Here is a 16,158-nt window from a genome sequence, read left to right as displayed (position 1 = left end):
GAAGCATTCGAGTGCAGCGGCAGATTGAAGGCGCCCATGGGATTCCAATGGCTACGGGTCGATGCACGACGCTCGGTGGCTGCTGCATTCTCGCCTCAGGTTTACTTACCACATCACACCGATTTCATTAGTAGCGGGCGATGTGATCCAATGCTCCGCGCCACAGATTAAACTGGGAAAAGCATGGCATCGTCGTGGTCGGGAATGCCTCAACACGGTGCCGTCATGAGAGCAAGAAGAAGAAGAAGAAGCAAGCGAGGAGGAGGAGGGAGAGTGGAAGAAAAGAAGAAGAAGAAGCAGCAAGCGAGGAGGAGGAGGGAGAGTGGAAAGAAGAAGAAGAAGAAGAAGCAGCAGCAAGCGAGGAGGAGGAGGGAGAGTGGAATCAAAGAAGAAGAAGAAGAAGAAGAATAATAAGAAGAAGAAGAATAAGAAGAATAAGAAGAATAAGAAGAAGAAAAAGAAGATGAAGCAAGCGAGGAGGAGGGAGAGTGGAATCAAAGCCATGTAATTCTTGCAGAGAGAGCAGAGTAATGAGCTGACGCCTCAACCTGCGTGATATGGAACGAGACATCACGTCCTTGACGCCCTTTCTTCCAACCCAATTTACGCTTAACGTTACCGCCACGGTCGAATCACGCTTAGTTGACCTGGGATCGGTGCCGATGGAGATGATCTGCGGAAGAGATGGTTGGTTCTCCTTCCCACCTTAAATAGTCAATTCGTTGAAAAGAAGAACAACAAATTCTGACAAAAATTCTCGATAAGATCTATGTGAACAATGATCGATTAAAAAAGTTTATTCATTATCGTGACTAATCTTGGAAACCAACTCGGCGATATATATCCCTAAAATGTTCGAACTATATCCCTAAAATGTTCGAGCGCGAGAACACAAAAAAAAAGGACGAATTTTAAGAAAAATAAATGCTTAAAATAATAAGTATCTTCCTCAAATATAATAACGGATTGAAACCTTGGGATCTTAATGCATTTCTCTTGTCAACAGCATTCTGAATGGGTGGTGAAGAAGGATCGACGATTGCTACAGGTACCGATGATCGACATTCAGGCAGACATGGTCGTGTCCAAGGATGGAAATGGCACCTACACGTCCATCTTGGATGTCGTGATGTTTTTTATTGATATGTTCTTTCTATTTATACTAGCTAGGATGGAGGATTTCTCCCAATAAAGCAACAATATTTTCTCATGCGGTTGGGAAAATCTTATCTGCTATCATGCACCCATAATATGGTATTCCTATTTAGGATGTCAATCTTGGACCGATACAATGAAAATAATTTATGGGTGAGAGGCTTCGTGAGTGAGTTTGCTAGTTGATCAGCCATATATATATATATATATATATATATATATATGTATATGAGAAACGCGTAGTTGATGTCGAACAACTTGATCTTGCACGAAATGGAAGTCAATGATAAAATGTTTCATGTGGGAGTGGAACACTAGATTGACACATAAATAGTTAGTTCCGACATTATCATAATATATTGTAGAAATAAGAGTGGAGTCAATGTTGAGTTCATTGAGCAGATTTGTGACCCAATTGAGTTTTGCAACAGCGGTACCGATGACACGATATTCAACATTAGTTGTAGACCATACGATTGTTTTTTATTTTTTAGAACTCCAAATTATTAGATTAGCTCAAGGAAGACAATATACCCCCGACATGGATATTTTATCATTAAAGTTTCTTACCCAATCAATATCAGCAAAGGCATAGAGATAAAGTGGAGAGTGTTTGTAGAGAAAGTGACAATGATGGTTCCTTTAAGATATCATAGGATTCATTTGAATACAGACAAATGCATAGTAGATGGTTGCTGTATAAATTATGATAATTTATTGACCGCAAAGGAGATGTCTAGACAGGTGAGAGCTAAGCACTATAAGGAGCCAACTACTTGTCGGTATTGAGTGTGTTCCGTAGCAGAACTTTCATCACATAATTTGAGTGATTCACTAGTAGAAATGGGAGTTGGAACCTCTTTTGTGTCCTACATGTTTGTCTTTGATAATGAATCTTAAATATATTTTTTTTGTGATAGGAAGAGACCTGAAGATGTATATGTTGCTTTCACTCCCAAAAAGTAGCTCAAGGTTCTTAAATCTTTAAGAAAAAAATCGATATGCCAATTGTTTGATGAATGCTTAGATCCTTGTAGGAGTATTGCTTGTGATAATAATGTCATCCACGTACACTAGAAGATATATTATGTCGTCATATTATTGTCATAGAAATAGTGAGGTATCAAATTTAGAGTTGATAAAGCTAATTGAAGTAAAAAAATGAGCAAAGTTTAGCTTGGAGCATGAAGAAGTCAATAAATAGCTTTTTGTAGTTTATAAACATGTATTGGATACTAAAGATGGATGAAACCAGAAGATTACTGCATAAAGACATCTTCAATTAGAGTCCTGTATAAAAATGTACTGTTAACATCCAATTATCAAAATTACCAGCCTCTAGTGGTGGCCAAACTCAAAATAAGTCAGATTGTTATGGATTTAACAATGAGACTGAATGTCTTAGTAAAATCAACACCAGGTTATTGATGAAACCTTTTGGTGACTAGATATGCTTTATATCTAACAACTGATCCACCTGGGTTCTGCTTAATTCAAAAAGCGCACTTATACCCGATAATGTTTTGTGCATGATGAAAAGGTATAAGGTTTCATGTTGAGTTATGGAGAAGGGCATCATATTCTTTACACATGGCTTTACGCTAGTTTGAAGATTTTTGAGCTTGAGTGAATATGATAGGTTCAATGGTCTTAGGCGAGGATTCTGTGATAGCATGTAGGATAAGGACTTGACGTGGTTTGAAAATACCACTCTTGGAGCGTATTATCATTTATTGTCTGGAGGCTATGAGATTGTGAGGTTATGTTGTTAGTATAGGTGGTGGAGAGTCATTAACATGAGCTAAGTCAGGCTGATGTACTTCAGTGTCATAGGGTCTAGAAGGAGATAAAGACAATGGTTGTGTTTCTAAATGTATTGCCTCATCAATGAGAGAAACATAAGAAGAAAGGAATGAAGTAGTAATGGAGGGAATGGGCAGTTGCTGAAATAGAGTAGCAGTAGAGTATGGATCCTTAGGGGAGGAACTAGATGGTGTCATGTGAGGCTCATCCGAAAGGATCGGAGGTATACTCCAGTGACAAATGTTTATCGAAGTGGTTTGCATGGCAGGAGGCTCATTATTTTAGAAAGGAAAGATAGACTCTACAAAAGTAATGTAATATGATATAAAAACTTTTTGGGTTTAGGGGTTATAGCATCGGAAAACATTATGTTCAAGAGAGTGTTCTATGAAGATACAAGGCTTAGATCTTGATATTATCTTATAAGAGACATAAGGACATTGATCATAGCTGGTGGACAACTGAGGGAGCCATTAATTTAGCCTAGTAAGTCATATCAAAATAGGAGATTAGAAAACTGGGTTCGATAGGATGCATAGTTGTCACCTTTTGATAACTTGAAAGAGATTAGCGTGACAACATAAGTCCTGCATGTGAAGTACTATGATTCACTGCAGAAACGATAACTGGAATGTTAGAAGAAGATAATAAAGACATTTTGAGGATATGTACTTATCCGAGAGCTCAAGATAAGAGTTTTGGCTAAGCAGTTGTCGGTGGGTTGAAGGTGCAGCCTGCGATCGGAGAAGCATAACCGTCGGAGGAAGAGAAGCAGTAGATCTCAACAGATCTAAGTAAGAGATCTATTAGTGGAGGAACTGTGTTGTGGTTATAGATCTATGGGAGATCCATAGTTCTTATCGTAAATCGATGTTGCGACTGCATCTCCTATGAATCACAACGAGGAGAGTGACGAGGGGGAGAGCGCGATGAGGTAGCGTTTCCGATGGGATATAAAGAAGAACTAAATTTTTGTATATGAATAAATACTAGCAGGCCATAACACGTATCAGAATTAAATAAAAATCACAATCAAATATAACACCAAGATTTATGTGGAAATCCCCTCCAACGTGAAGGGTAAAAACTACACGGCAAACCAGAGGTAATCCATTATAAGAATAATGAAAATACAAATCTTAGTCTTTTGCCTAAAATCCAAGCAATAATCTCAAGAGAATAACTATGATATAAGGATTACATCACTGTGCACAATATCCAAATTCTCCCTAAGTAATCATAGCGAGAATCAACTGTAGATCTGATCTAACCTGAGATGAGAACACTGCATAGATGATTGAAAATAGTCTCTCTGCGTTGTCCTTGTCTTCTGCCCTTTCCTTCTCTTGTTTTTCTGTCATTTTCTCCTCTTTTTGAATCAAGATGCTATTGTAATTTGATGTCTCATTGCTGTAGTTTTTCCCTATTTTCACAGCCACCACACCTCCCTTATTAGATTTAGGGTTTTACTAGAAAGGGGGGTGATTTATGGGCTGTTAAAGCCCACCATGGGCTGAACTTGTAGGCTGTCAGCCCAACAACCTCCCCCTTTAGCCCATAAGGGAGGTTCTCTCATAACTCCTCAATGTGAAGCAATGCCGACCAGCTGTCGGCATATCTCCTGTCTTTCTTTCGGTAAGGTCTTTGTCAATATGTCTGCTCCATTGTCATTTATGTGAATTTTTTAAAGCTGCTGCTTCTCTTCAAGTACATTTCCAATCCAATAGTATTTGACATCTATATGCTTTGACCTAGAATTAAAAGTTTGATTCTTACACAAATGGATGACACTATAGCAGTCACAATTTACCATATAATTTTCTTGTTTCAACCTCAATTCTTGTAATAATTCTTTCATCCATAATATTTCTTTACAAACCTATGTAACAACAATATATTCTGTCTCTATAGTGGAGAGAGCAATTCACCTTTATAATCTGGATTGTCATTACATTACTCTATATGTAAAAGTAAGTAAAAAATCTGATGTAAACTTCCTTGTATCAATATCTTTTGTCATATCTACATCTGTGTAACTTTTCAACACAAGTGGTCTACCTCCAAAGCTTAAACAAACATCATTGCTACCCAGAGCTCTTTGCTTGGATTTACAAGAAATATACTAGTAACACTCACTACATATGCGATGTTCGGCTTCGTACATACCATCGGATACATTAAACTTCCAACTGCTGAACCGCAGTCTTGAGTACCGCTGTAGTTTTCGCAGCCATCTTCCGGCGAACTGCAGTCTTGAGTACCGCTGCAGTTTTTGCAGCCATCTCCCGGCGAACTGCAGTCCCTACAATCTGCAGCAGCAAGCAGCAATCCACAGCAGCTGCCGGCAGCTTTTGGCACTGTTGTAGATTGCTCAATCTGCTACAGCAAGCAATCTATAGCAGCAGCCCCCTCCCTCATTCTCCACCTTGTGTGACCTGAGTATCACACAAGGTTCGCTGCCTTCTTCTAAAAATAAAAATAAAAAAAAAAAGAAGAAGGAAAATGTCTTCGTTCACTTCTTCTGATGTTTCAGTTCCTATAGGGACTCCCACTTCTTGTTCTTCTACAGGGCTTATCTCCATCAATGCTGCCACACTAATCCCCTTTAAGTTATCAAAGGGTGGCAACTATGCGTCCTGGCGAGCTCAATTCTCTAATCTTTTATTTGGATATGATTTGTTAGGTTACGTTGATGGTTCTTTCAGTTGTCCTCCGGCCATGCTCAACATCCCCGGTGATCCTAATCCAGTACCCAATCCAGCTCACAAACTGTGGCTACGTCAAGATCGTCTCATTCTCCAAGCCATTCAAGCTTCAGTTGCTGGATCCGTTGCTCCCTTGATATCTTCATGTGTGACAGCTGCCGATGCATGGTCTAAACTGCAAACCACCCTGGCAAATCATTCGCGTACTCGCAAGCTCAGTCTTCTATCCAAGCTTATGGAGACAAAACAAGAGGGAAGTACTATCTCTGATTATTTACAACTTATCAAGGTTATCATCGATGACTTTTGATAGGTCATTTCCTATGTGATGAAGAGGTTGTCATTCATACCCTCAATGGTCTCGACATCGACTACAAAGAATTGGCTGCTGCAATTCGGGCACGCGACTCGCCAATCTCTTTTGAAGATCTCTATGATAAGTTGACTGACTACGAGATGTCTTTGAAGCGTGCGGACAAACTGCCTAGATCAACTGTCACAGCTCAAGTCAGTCACAAGTCTAAACGGAAGAACACTCGGTACTCACCGAACATCACCCAAGGTTTGGCTACTACGCCTCTTGATTCTGTGAGTTCCATGCAACACCCCTCCTATCCTCCTAGTCATCCCTTCTCGCAAAGTGGCGACTCCAGCAGTCGGCCATTCCGCTAAAGTTTGCCGGTCTCGTCTCCGCCTCCCTACTCCGTCACACTGGCCACAGGCAAATCTCCTAACTACTCCGACACCTAGCCAGTCCAACTGGATTGTCGACTCTGGTGCCTCTCATCACATCACCGCTGATCTTCAGAATTTGTCTCTTCACAATCCCTATGGCGGCAATGAAGATATCATCATCGGTGATGGTAAAGGACTTTCTATAACTCATACTGGTTCCACAACGCTTAATTCTGACTCTAATACATTTACTCTCGATGATGTTTTATGCGCCCCTCATATTAAACGCAACCTCATTTCTGTTTCTCAATTTTGCAAACATAACAATACTTCCATTGAATTCTTTCCTGATTCATTTCTTGTTAAGGATTTGAGCACGGGGGCATCATTGGTCCAAGGCCCGAATAAAGACAACATTTATGAATGGCCGTCAGCCTCTCGAATGACCCAGCCCACTGTTCATTCTTCTGTTGCGGCTCCAGTTGATGTGTGGCATCGTCGGCTTGGCCAATCCCTCACCCTTTATTTAGCAGAAATTATTATCTTGTCACTCTCTTCCTCTTTTTAAGTCCCCTAATTCTATGATGCATTGTGATGCTTGTCTTAGTAATAAGAGTCATCGGCAGCCTTTTGGTTCATCTTCAATTTCCTCCTCTAAACCTTTTGAAATTATATATACTGATGTTTGGGGTCCTGCTCCAATCTTATCTTTTGATAAGTTTCGATTTTATGTTATTTTTGTAGATCACTTCTCCAAGTACACATGGATATATCCTCTTTCTCATAAATCTGACGTTTCTCGCGTTTTTTCCACTTTCCAGAAGTTGGTCGAAAACTATTTTCAGTCTACCATTAAAACAGTCTACTCTGATGGTGGCGGTGAATATCAAGCCCTGGCGTCTCATCTCTCAGCTTGTGGCATTCAACACCTCAAGTCTCCTCCACATACTCCTCAACTAGTTGGTTCTGCCGAACGCAAACATCGGCATATAGTAGAAACTGGACTCACACTTTTACATCAGGCTTCCATGCCTTCAACTTTCTGGACAGCAGCCTTTCAAACTGCTGTCTACCTAATTAATCGGATGCCTACACCAGTTCTACAACACCAGTCCCCCTTTGACACACTGTTCCACAAACCCCCTAACCTTCGTAAACTCCACGTGTTCGGTTGTTTATGTTATCCTTGGTTACGTCCCTATGCCTCTCATAAGTTAACATCCCGATCTTCTCCTTGCGTCTTTATTGGTTACTCACTTGACCATAATGCTTTCCGCTGCTATAATCTCCACACTCACAAAATCTTTGTATCACGTCACGTTATCTTTGTTGAGTCTAACTTTCCTTTCCAAACCCTTCCATATCCTGCCATACGGACCACTTCACTATCTCACTGGAGTAAACCTTCGGATCAATCGGACGAGCCTCCCATGTCTTCGTCTACTTCCTCCCCTCCTGATCCGCACTATATCACTCCAGTTCAACACTTGCCCGTTTCCTCTGTTCCTACTCCACTCCACTCTTCTCCAATTGATGGGGCAATATGTTCCGAAACACAACCATCCTCTTTACCTCCTTCTCGCCCAAGTGCCCCTGACGTGTCTCCACTTGACCCGGCTTGTGCCACTGATCCTCACCCAACATTACCTCCTAATCCTGTCATCTCCAATCATCCTATGACCACTCGCTCTAAGCATGGTATTTTTAAACCTCGTCAAGTACTTAACCTACAAGCTGTCATGAATTCCTCATCCCCCAACATTGAACCCACCACCTTCACTCAAGCCCAAAAATCTCCGCATTGGCGTATTGCCATGAGCGAGGAATATAATGCCCTCCTCCATAATTCAACATGGGATCTAATTCCTTTTCATCCTTCATAAAACATCATCGGGTGTAAGTGGGTCTTTAGAATTAAGCGGAACCCAGATGGCTCAGTTGCTCGATATAAGGCACGCCTGGTCGCCAAAAGGTTCCATCAACGACCTGGAGTTGATTTCACTGAGACGTTTAGTCCTGTTGTTAAACCCACTACAATCCGGCTTATCTTGAATCTGGCTACCACTAAAGGCTGGCAATTACGACAATTGGATGTTAATAATGCCTTTCTACAGGGATATCTATCTGAAGATGTTTTTATGCAACAACCCCCCGGTTTTACTCATCCTCAGTATCCACAGCATGTTTGCAAACTTCGGAAAGCCATTTATGGACTTCGTCAGGCTCCGAGAGCTTGGTACACTCAACTTAGCTCATTTTTGACTTCTGTCGGCTTTCTTAACTCCAAATCTGACACTTCGTTGTTTCTGCGACATCATCATGGAAACACAATGTATATTCTGGTATATGTGGATGATATTATTGTCACAGGCAACAATCCCGCCAGCATCCAAGCGTTCGTCAAACAGCTGGCAGCTCGATTCTCGCTTAAGGATCTCGGACCCTTGAGCTACTTTTTGGGCGTCGAAGCTACCTTCACATCTTCCGGTCTCCTTTTATCACAACGCAAGTACATTCAAGATTTGTTATTAAAGACAAACATGCAGGATGCAAATGCAATTACAACCCCCATCTCTACTAGCGGTTCTCTCAAATTATCAGATGGAAGTCCTGCTACGGAACCCACTCAATACCGCCAAGTTGTTGGCTCTTTACAATACTTAGCTCTCACGCGTCCAGACATCTCATTTGCTGTGAACAAATTATCACAGTTTATGCAGCAACCATCTACTCTACACTGGTCTGCGGTCAAGAGACTTCTACGATATCTTAAAGGGACTCTAAATCATGGACTCTTTTTTCGTAAACACTCTCCACTTCGTCTTCATGCATTTGCCGATGCTGATTGGGCGGGCAACCTTGATGATAGAACATCCACATCGGGGTATATTATCTTCCTTGGTGCTCATCCAATCAGTTGGAGTTCTAAGAAGCAAAAGACAATCGCCCGGTCTACAACTGAAGCTGAATACCGTGCCATTGCCGCTACCACTGTAGAACTCAATTGGATCACGAATCTTCTCCAGGAACTCAACATCGATTCCACTCCTACAATATATTGTGATAATATTGGAGCTACCTATCTGTGCGCTAATCCGGTATTCCACTCCCGCATGAAACATATTGCTATTGACTTCCACTTTGTACGTGATCAAGTTGTCCGCCGTCAACTCCGTGTTTCTCATGTTCATACAGCTGATCAATTGGCCGACTCACTTATGAAGCCTATAGCTCGTAAGCTGTTTGCATTACATCAGTCCAAGATTGGCCTCCTTGATAGGAGCACCATCTTGCGGGGGCATGATAAGTAGATGAGATTTCCCTAACTGTTGAGGAAATCTCTCTACTCTGTTGAGGGAAATCCTCTAACCCGTTGAGGAAACTTCTCCTTCTAACCTGTATATAAAGACGGAGGATATGTCAATAACATTCAACTTCTTCTTCTACAACTCATTTATCTCTTTATTTTAACAAGTTCTCCTTCCCACCTTAAATAGTCAATTCGTTGAAAAGAAGAACAACAAATTCTGACAAAAATTCTCGATAAGATCTATGTGAACAATGATCGATTAAAAAAGTTTATTCATTATCGTGACTAATCTTGGAAACCAACTCGGCGATATATATCCCTAAAATGTTCGAACTATATCCCTAAAATGTTCGAGCGCGAGAACACAAAAAAAAAGGATGAATTTTAAGAGAAATAAATGCTTAAAATAATAAGTATCTTCCTCAAATATAATAACGGATTGAAACCTTGGGATCTTAATGCATTTCTCTTGTCAATAGCATTCTGAATGGGTGGTGAAGAAGGATCGACGATTGCTACAGGTACCGATGATCGACATTCAGGCAGACATGGTCGTGTCCAAGGATGGAAATGGCACCTACACGTCCATCTTGGATGTCGTGATATTTTTTATTGATATGTTCTTTCTATTTATACTAGCTAGGATGGAGGATTTCTCCCAATAAAGCAACAATATTTTCTCATGCGGTTGGGAAAATCTTATCTGCTATCATGCACCCATAATATGGTATTCCTATTTAGGATGTCAATCTTGGACCGATACAATGAAAATAATTTATGGGTGAGAGGCTTCGTGAGTGAGTTTGCTAGTTGATCAGCCATATATATATATATATATATATATATATATATATATATATATATATATATATATATATATATATATATATATATATATATATATATATATATATATATATATATATATATATATATATGTATATGAGAAACGCGTAGTTGATGTCGAACAACTTGATCTTGCACGAAATGGAAGTCAATGATAAAATGTTTCATGTGGGAGTGGAACACTAGATTGACACATAAATAGTTAGTTCCGACATTATCATAATATATTGTAGAAATAAGAGTGGATATATATATATATATATATCCAACTTGAGATGACAATTCCTGGTACACCTTTATGAATTACATAATTATGAAAAAGATCAAATGTATGTTTTCATAGGCCAAGCTACCCAAAAAGTTTTGGGATGAGGTTTTAAGGACTGTAGTTGATGTGATCAACTTATTACCATTTACAGCCCTAGATAGTGATATTACAGAGTATGTATGGTTATGGAAAGATGTTTCATACAGACATTTAAGAGTGTTTAGTTGTCGTATAAGAAGATTTGATTGTCATAGAAGAAATATATCGAGAAGGTATTGAAAAGGTTCAGTATAAACAATACAAAGCCAATTGGTTCTCCTCTTGCAAGTCATTTTAAGTTATGCTTGGAACATAGTCCTTCAAGTGATGAGGAGAAGGAGAAAATACAAAAGGTTCCTTATGCTTCAGCAGTTGGAAGTTTAATGTATCCGATGGTATGTACGAAGCCGAACATCGCATATGTAGTGAGTGTTACTAGTATATTTCTTGTAAATCCAAGCAAAGAGCTCTGGGTAGCAATGATGTTTGTTTAAGCTTTGGATGTAGACCACTTGTGTTGAAAAGTTACACAGATGTAGATATGACAAAAGATATTGATACAAGGAAGTTTACATCAGATTTTTTACTTACTTTTACATATAGAGTAATGTAATGACAATCCAGATTATAAAGGTGAATTGCTCTCTCCACTATAGAGACAGAATATATTGTTGTTACATAGGTTTGTAAAGAAATATTATGGATGAAAGAATTATTACAAGAATTGAGGTTGAAACAAGAAAATTATATGGTAAATTGTGACTGCTATAGTGTCATCCATTTGTGTAAGAATCAAACTTTTAATTCTAGGTCAAATCATATAGATGTCAAATACTATTGGATTGGAAATGTACTTGAAGAGAAGCAGCAGCTTTAAAAAATTCACATAAATGACAATGGAGCAGACATATTGACAAAGACCTTACCGAAAGAAAGACAGGAGATATGCCGACAGCTGGTCGGCATTGCTTCACATTGAGGAGTTATGAGAGAACCTCCCTTATGGGCTAAAGGGGGAGGTTGTTGGGCTGACAGCCTACAAGTTCAGCCCATGGTGGGCTTTAACAGCCCATAAATCACCCCCCTTTCTAGTAAAACCCTAAATCTAATAAGGGAGGTGTGGTGGCTGTGAAAATAGGGAAAAACTACAGCAATGAGACATCAAATTACAATAGCATCTTGATTCAAAAAGAGGAGAAAATGACAGAAAAACAAGAGAAGGAAAGGGCAGAAGACAAGGACAACGCAGAGAGACTATTTTCAATCATCTATGCAGTGTTCTCATCTCAGGTTAGATCAGATCTACAGTTGATTCTCGCTATGATTACTTAGGGAGAATTTGGATATTGTGCACAGTGATGTAATCCTTATATCATAGTTATTCTCTTGAGATTATTGCTTGGATTTTAGGCAAAAGACTAAGATTTGTATTTTCATTATTCTTATAATGGATTACCTCTGGTTTGCCGTGTAGTTTTTACCCTTCACGTTGGAGGGGATTTCCACATAAATCTTGGTGTTATATTTGATTGTGATTTTTATTTAATTCTGATACGTGTTATGGCCTGCTAGTATTTATTCATATACAAAAATTTAGTTCTTCTTTATATCCCATCGGAAACGCTACCTCATCGCGCTCTCCCCCTCGTCACTCTCCTCGTTGTGATTCATAGGAGATGCAGTCGCAACATCGATTTACGATAAGAACTATGGATCTCCCATAGATCTATAACCACAACACAGTTCCTCCACTAATAGATCTCTTACTTAGATCTGTTGAGATCTACTGCTTCTCTTCCTCCGACGGTTATGCTTCTCCGATCGCAGGCTGCACCTTCAACCCACCGACAACTGCTTAGCCAAAACTCTTATCTTGAGCTCTCGGATAAGTACATATCCTCAAAATGTCTTTATTATCTTCTTCTAACATTCCAGTTATCGTTTCTGCAGTGAATCATAGTACTTCACATGCAGGACTTATGTTGTCACGCTAATCTCTTTCAAGTTATCAAAAGGTGACAACTATGCATCCTATCGAACCCAGTTTTCTAATCTCCTATTTTGATATGACTTACTAGGCTAAATTAATGGCTCCCTCAGTTGTCCACCAGCTATGATCAATGTCCTTATGTCTCTTATAAGATAATATCAAGATCTAAGCCTTGTATCTTCATAGAACACTCTCTTGAACATAATGTTTTCCGATGCTATAACCCCTAAACCCAAAAAGTTTTTATATCATATTACATTACTTTTGTAGAGTCTATCTTTCCTTTCTAAAATAATGAGCCTCCTGCCATGCAAACCACTTCGATAAACATTTGTCACTGGAGTATACCTCCGATCCTTTCGGATGAGCCTCACATGACACCATCTAGTTCCTCCCCTAAGGATCCATACTCTACTGCTACTCTATTTCAGCAACTGCCCATTCCCTCCATTACTACTTCATTCCTTTCTTCTTATGTTTCTCTCATTGATGAGGCAATACATTTAGAAACACAACCATTGTCTTTATCTCCTTCTAGACCCTATGACACTGAAGTACATCAGCCTGACTTAGCTCATGTTAATGACTCTCCACCACCTATACTAACAACATAACCTCACAATCTCATAGCCTCCAGACAATAAATGATAATACGCTCCAAGAGTGGTATTTTCAAACCACGTCAAGTCCTTATCCTACATGCTATCACAGAATCCTCGCCTAAGACCATTGAACCTATCATATTCACTCAAGCTCAAAAATCTTCAAACTAGCGTAAAGCCATGTGTAAAGAATATGATGCCCTTCTCCATAACTCAACATGAAACCTTATACCTTTTCATCATGCACAAAACATTATCGGGTATAAGTGCGCTTTTTGAATTAAGCAGAACCCAGGTGGATCAGTTGTTAGATATAAAGCATATCTAGTCACCAAAAGGTTTCATCAATAACCTGGTGTTGATTTTACTAAGACATTCAGTCTCATTGTTAAATCCATAACAATCTGACTTATTTTGAGTTTGGCCACCACTAGAGGCTGGTAATTTTGATAATTGGATGTTAACAGTACATTTTTATACAGGACTCTAATTGAAGATGTCTTTATGCAGTAATCTTCTGGTTTCATCCATCTTTAGTATCCAATACATGTTTATAAACTACAAAAAGCTATTTATTGACTTCTTCATGCTCCAAGCTAAACTTTGCTCATTTTTTTACTTCAATTAGCTTTATCAACTCTAAATTTGATACCTCACTATTTCTATGACAATAATATGACGACATAATATATCTTCTAGTGTACGTGGATGACATTATTATCACAAGCAATACTCCTACAAGGATCTAAGCATTCATCAAACAATTGGCATATCGATTTTTTTCTTAAAGATTTAAGAACCTTGAGCTACTTTTTGGGAGTGAAAGCAACATATACATCTTCAGGTCTCTTCCTATCACAAAAAAAATATATTTAAGATTCATTATCAAAGACAAACATGTAGGACACAAAAGAGGTTCCAACTCCCATTTCTACTAGTGAATCACTCAAATTATGTGATGAAAGTTCTGCTACGGAACACACTCAATACCGACAAGTAGTTGGCTCCTTATAGTGCTTTGCTCTCACCTGTCTAGACATCTCCTTTGCGGTCAATAAATTATCATAATTTATACAGCAACCATCTACTATGCATTTGTCTGTATTCAAATGAATCCTATGATATCTTAAAGGAACCATCATTGTCACTTTCTCTACAAACACTCTCCACTTTATCTCTATGCCTTTGCTGATATTGATTGGGTAAGAAACTTTAATGATAAAATATCCATGTCGGGGGTATATTGTCTTCCTTGAGCTAATCTAATAATTTGGAGTTCTAAAAAATAAAAAACAATCGTATGGTCTACAACTAATGTTGAATATCGTGTCATCGGTACCACTGTTGCAAAACTCAATTGGGTCACAAATCTGCTCAATGAACTCAACATTGACTCCACTCTTATTTCTACAATATATTATGATAATGTCGGAACTAACTATTTATGTGTCAATCTAGTGTTCCACTCCCACATGAAACATTTTATCATTGACTTCCATTTCGTGCAAGATCAAGTTGTTCGACATCAACTACGCGTTTCTCATATACATATACATATATATATATATATATATATATATATATATATATATATATATATATATATATATATATATATATATATATATATATATATATATATATATATATATATATATATATATATATGGCTGATCAACTAGCAAACTCACTCACGAAGCCTCTCACCCATAAATTATTTTCATTGTATCGGTCCAAGATTGACATCCTAAATAGGAATACCATATTATGGGTGCATGATAGCAGATAAGATTTTCCCAACCGCATGAGAAAATATTGTTGCTTTATTGGGAGAAATCCTCCATCCTAGCTAGTATAAATAGAAAGAACATATCAATAAAAAACATCACGACATCCAAGATGGACGTGTAGGTGCCATTTCCATCCTTGGACACGACCATGTCTGCCTGAATGTCGATCATCGGTACCTGTAGCAATCGTCGATCCTTCTTCACCACCCATTCAGAATGCTGTTGACAAGAGAAATGCATTAAGATCCCAAGGTTTCAATCCGTTATTATATTTGAGGAAGATACTTATTATTTTAAGCATTTATTTTTCTTAAAATTCGTCCTTTTTTTTTGTGTTCTCGCGCTCGAACATTTTAGGGATATAGTTCGAACATTTTAGGGATATATATCGCCGAGTTGGTTTCCAAGATTAGTCACGATAATGAATAAACTTTTTTAATCGATCATTGTTCACATAGATCTTATCGAGAATTTTTGTCAGAATTTGTTGTTCTTCTTTTCAACGAATTGACTATTTAAGGTGGGAAGGAGAACCAACCATCTCTTCCGCAGATCATCTCCATCGGCACCGATCCCAGGTCAACTAAGCGTGATTCGACCGTGGCGGTAACGTTAAGCGTAAATTGGGTTGGAAGAAAGGGCGTCAAGGACGTGATGTCTCGTTCCATATCACGCAGGTTGAGGCGTCAGCTCATTACTCTGCTCTCTCTGCAAGAATTACATGGCTTTGATTCCACTCTCCCTCCTCCTCGCTTGCTTCATCTTCTTTTTCTTCTTCTTCTTCTTCTTCTTATTATTCTTCTTCTTCTTATTATTCTTCTTCTTCTTCTTCTTCTTTGATTCCACTCTCCCTCTTCCTCCTCGCTTGCTGCTGCTTCTTCTTCTTCTTCTTTGATTCCACTCTCCCTCCTCCTCCTCGCTTGCTGCTTCTTCTTCTTCTTTTCTTCCACTCTCCCTCCTCCTCCTCGCTTGCTG

The sequence above is a fragment of the Musa acuminata genome, chromosome BXJ3-10 (assembly GCF_036884655.1).
Source record: "Musa acuminata AAA Group cultivar baxijiao chromosome BXJ3-10, Cavendish_Baxijiao_AAA, whole genome shotgun sequence".
NCBI lineage: Eukaryota > Viridiplantae > Streptophyta > Magnoliopsida > Zingiberales > Musaceae > Musa > Musa acuminata.
Note: the sequence above shows the minus strand (reverse complement) of the source record.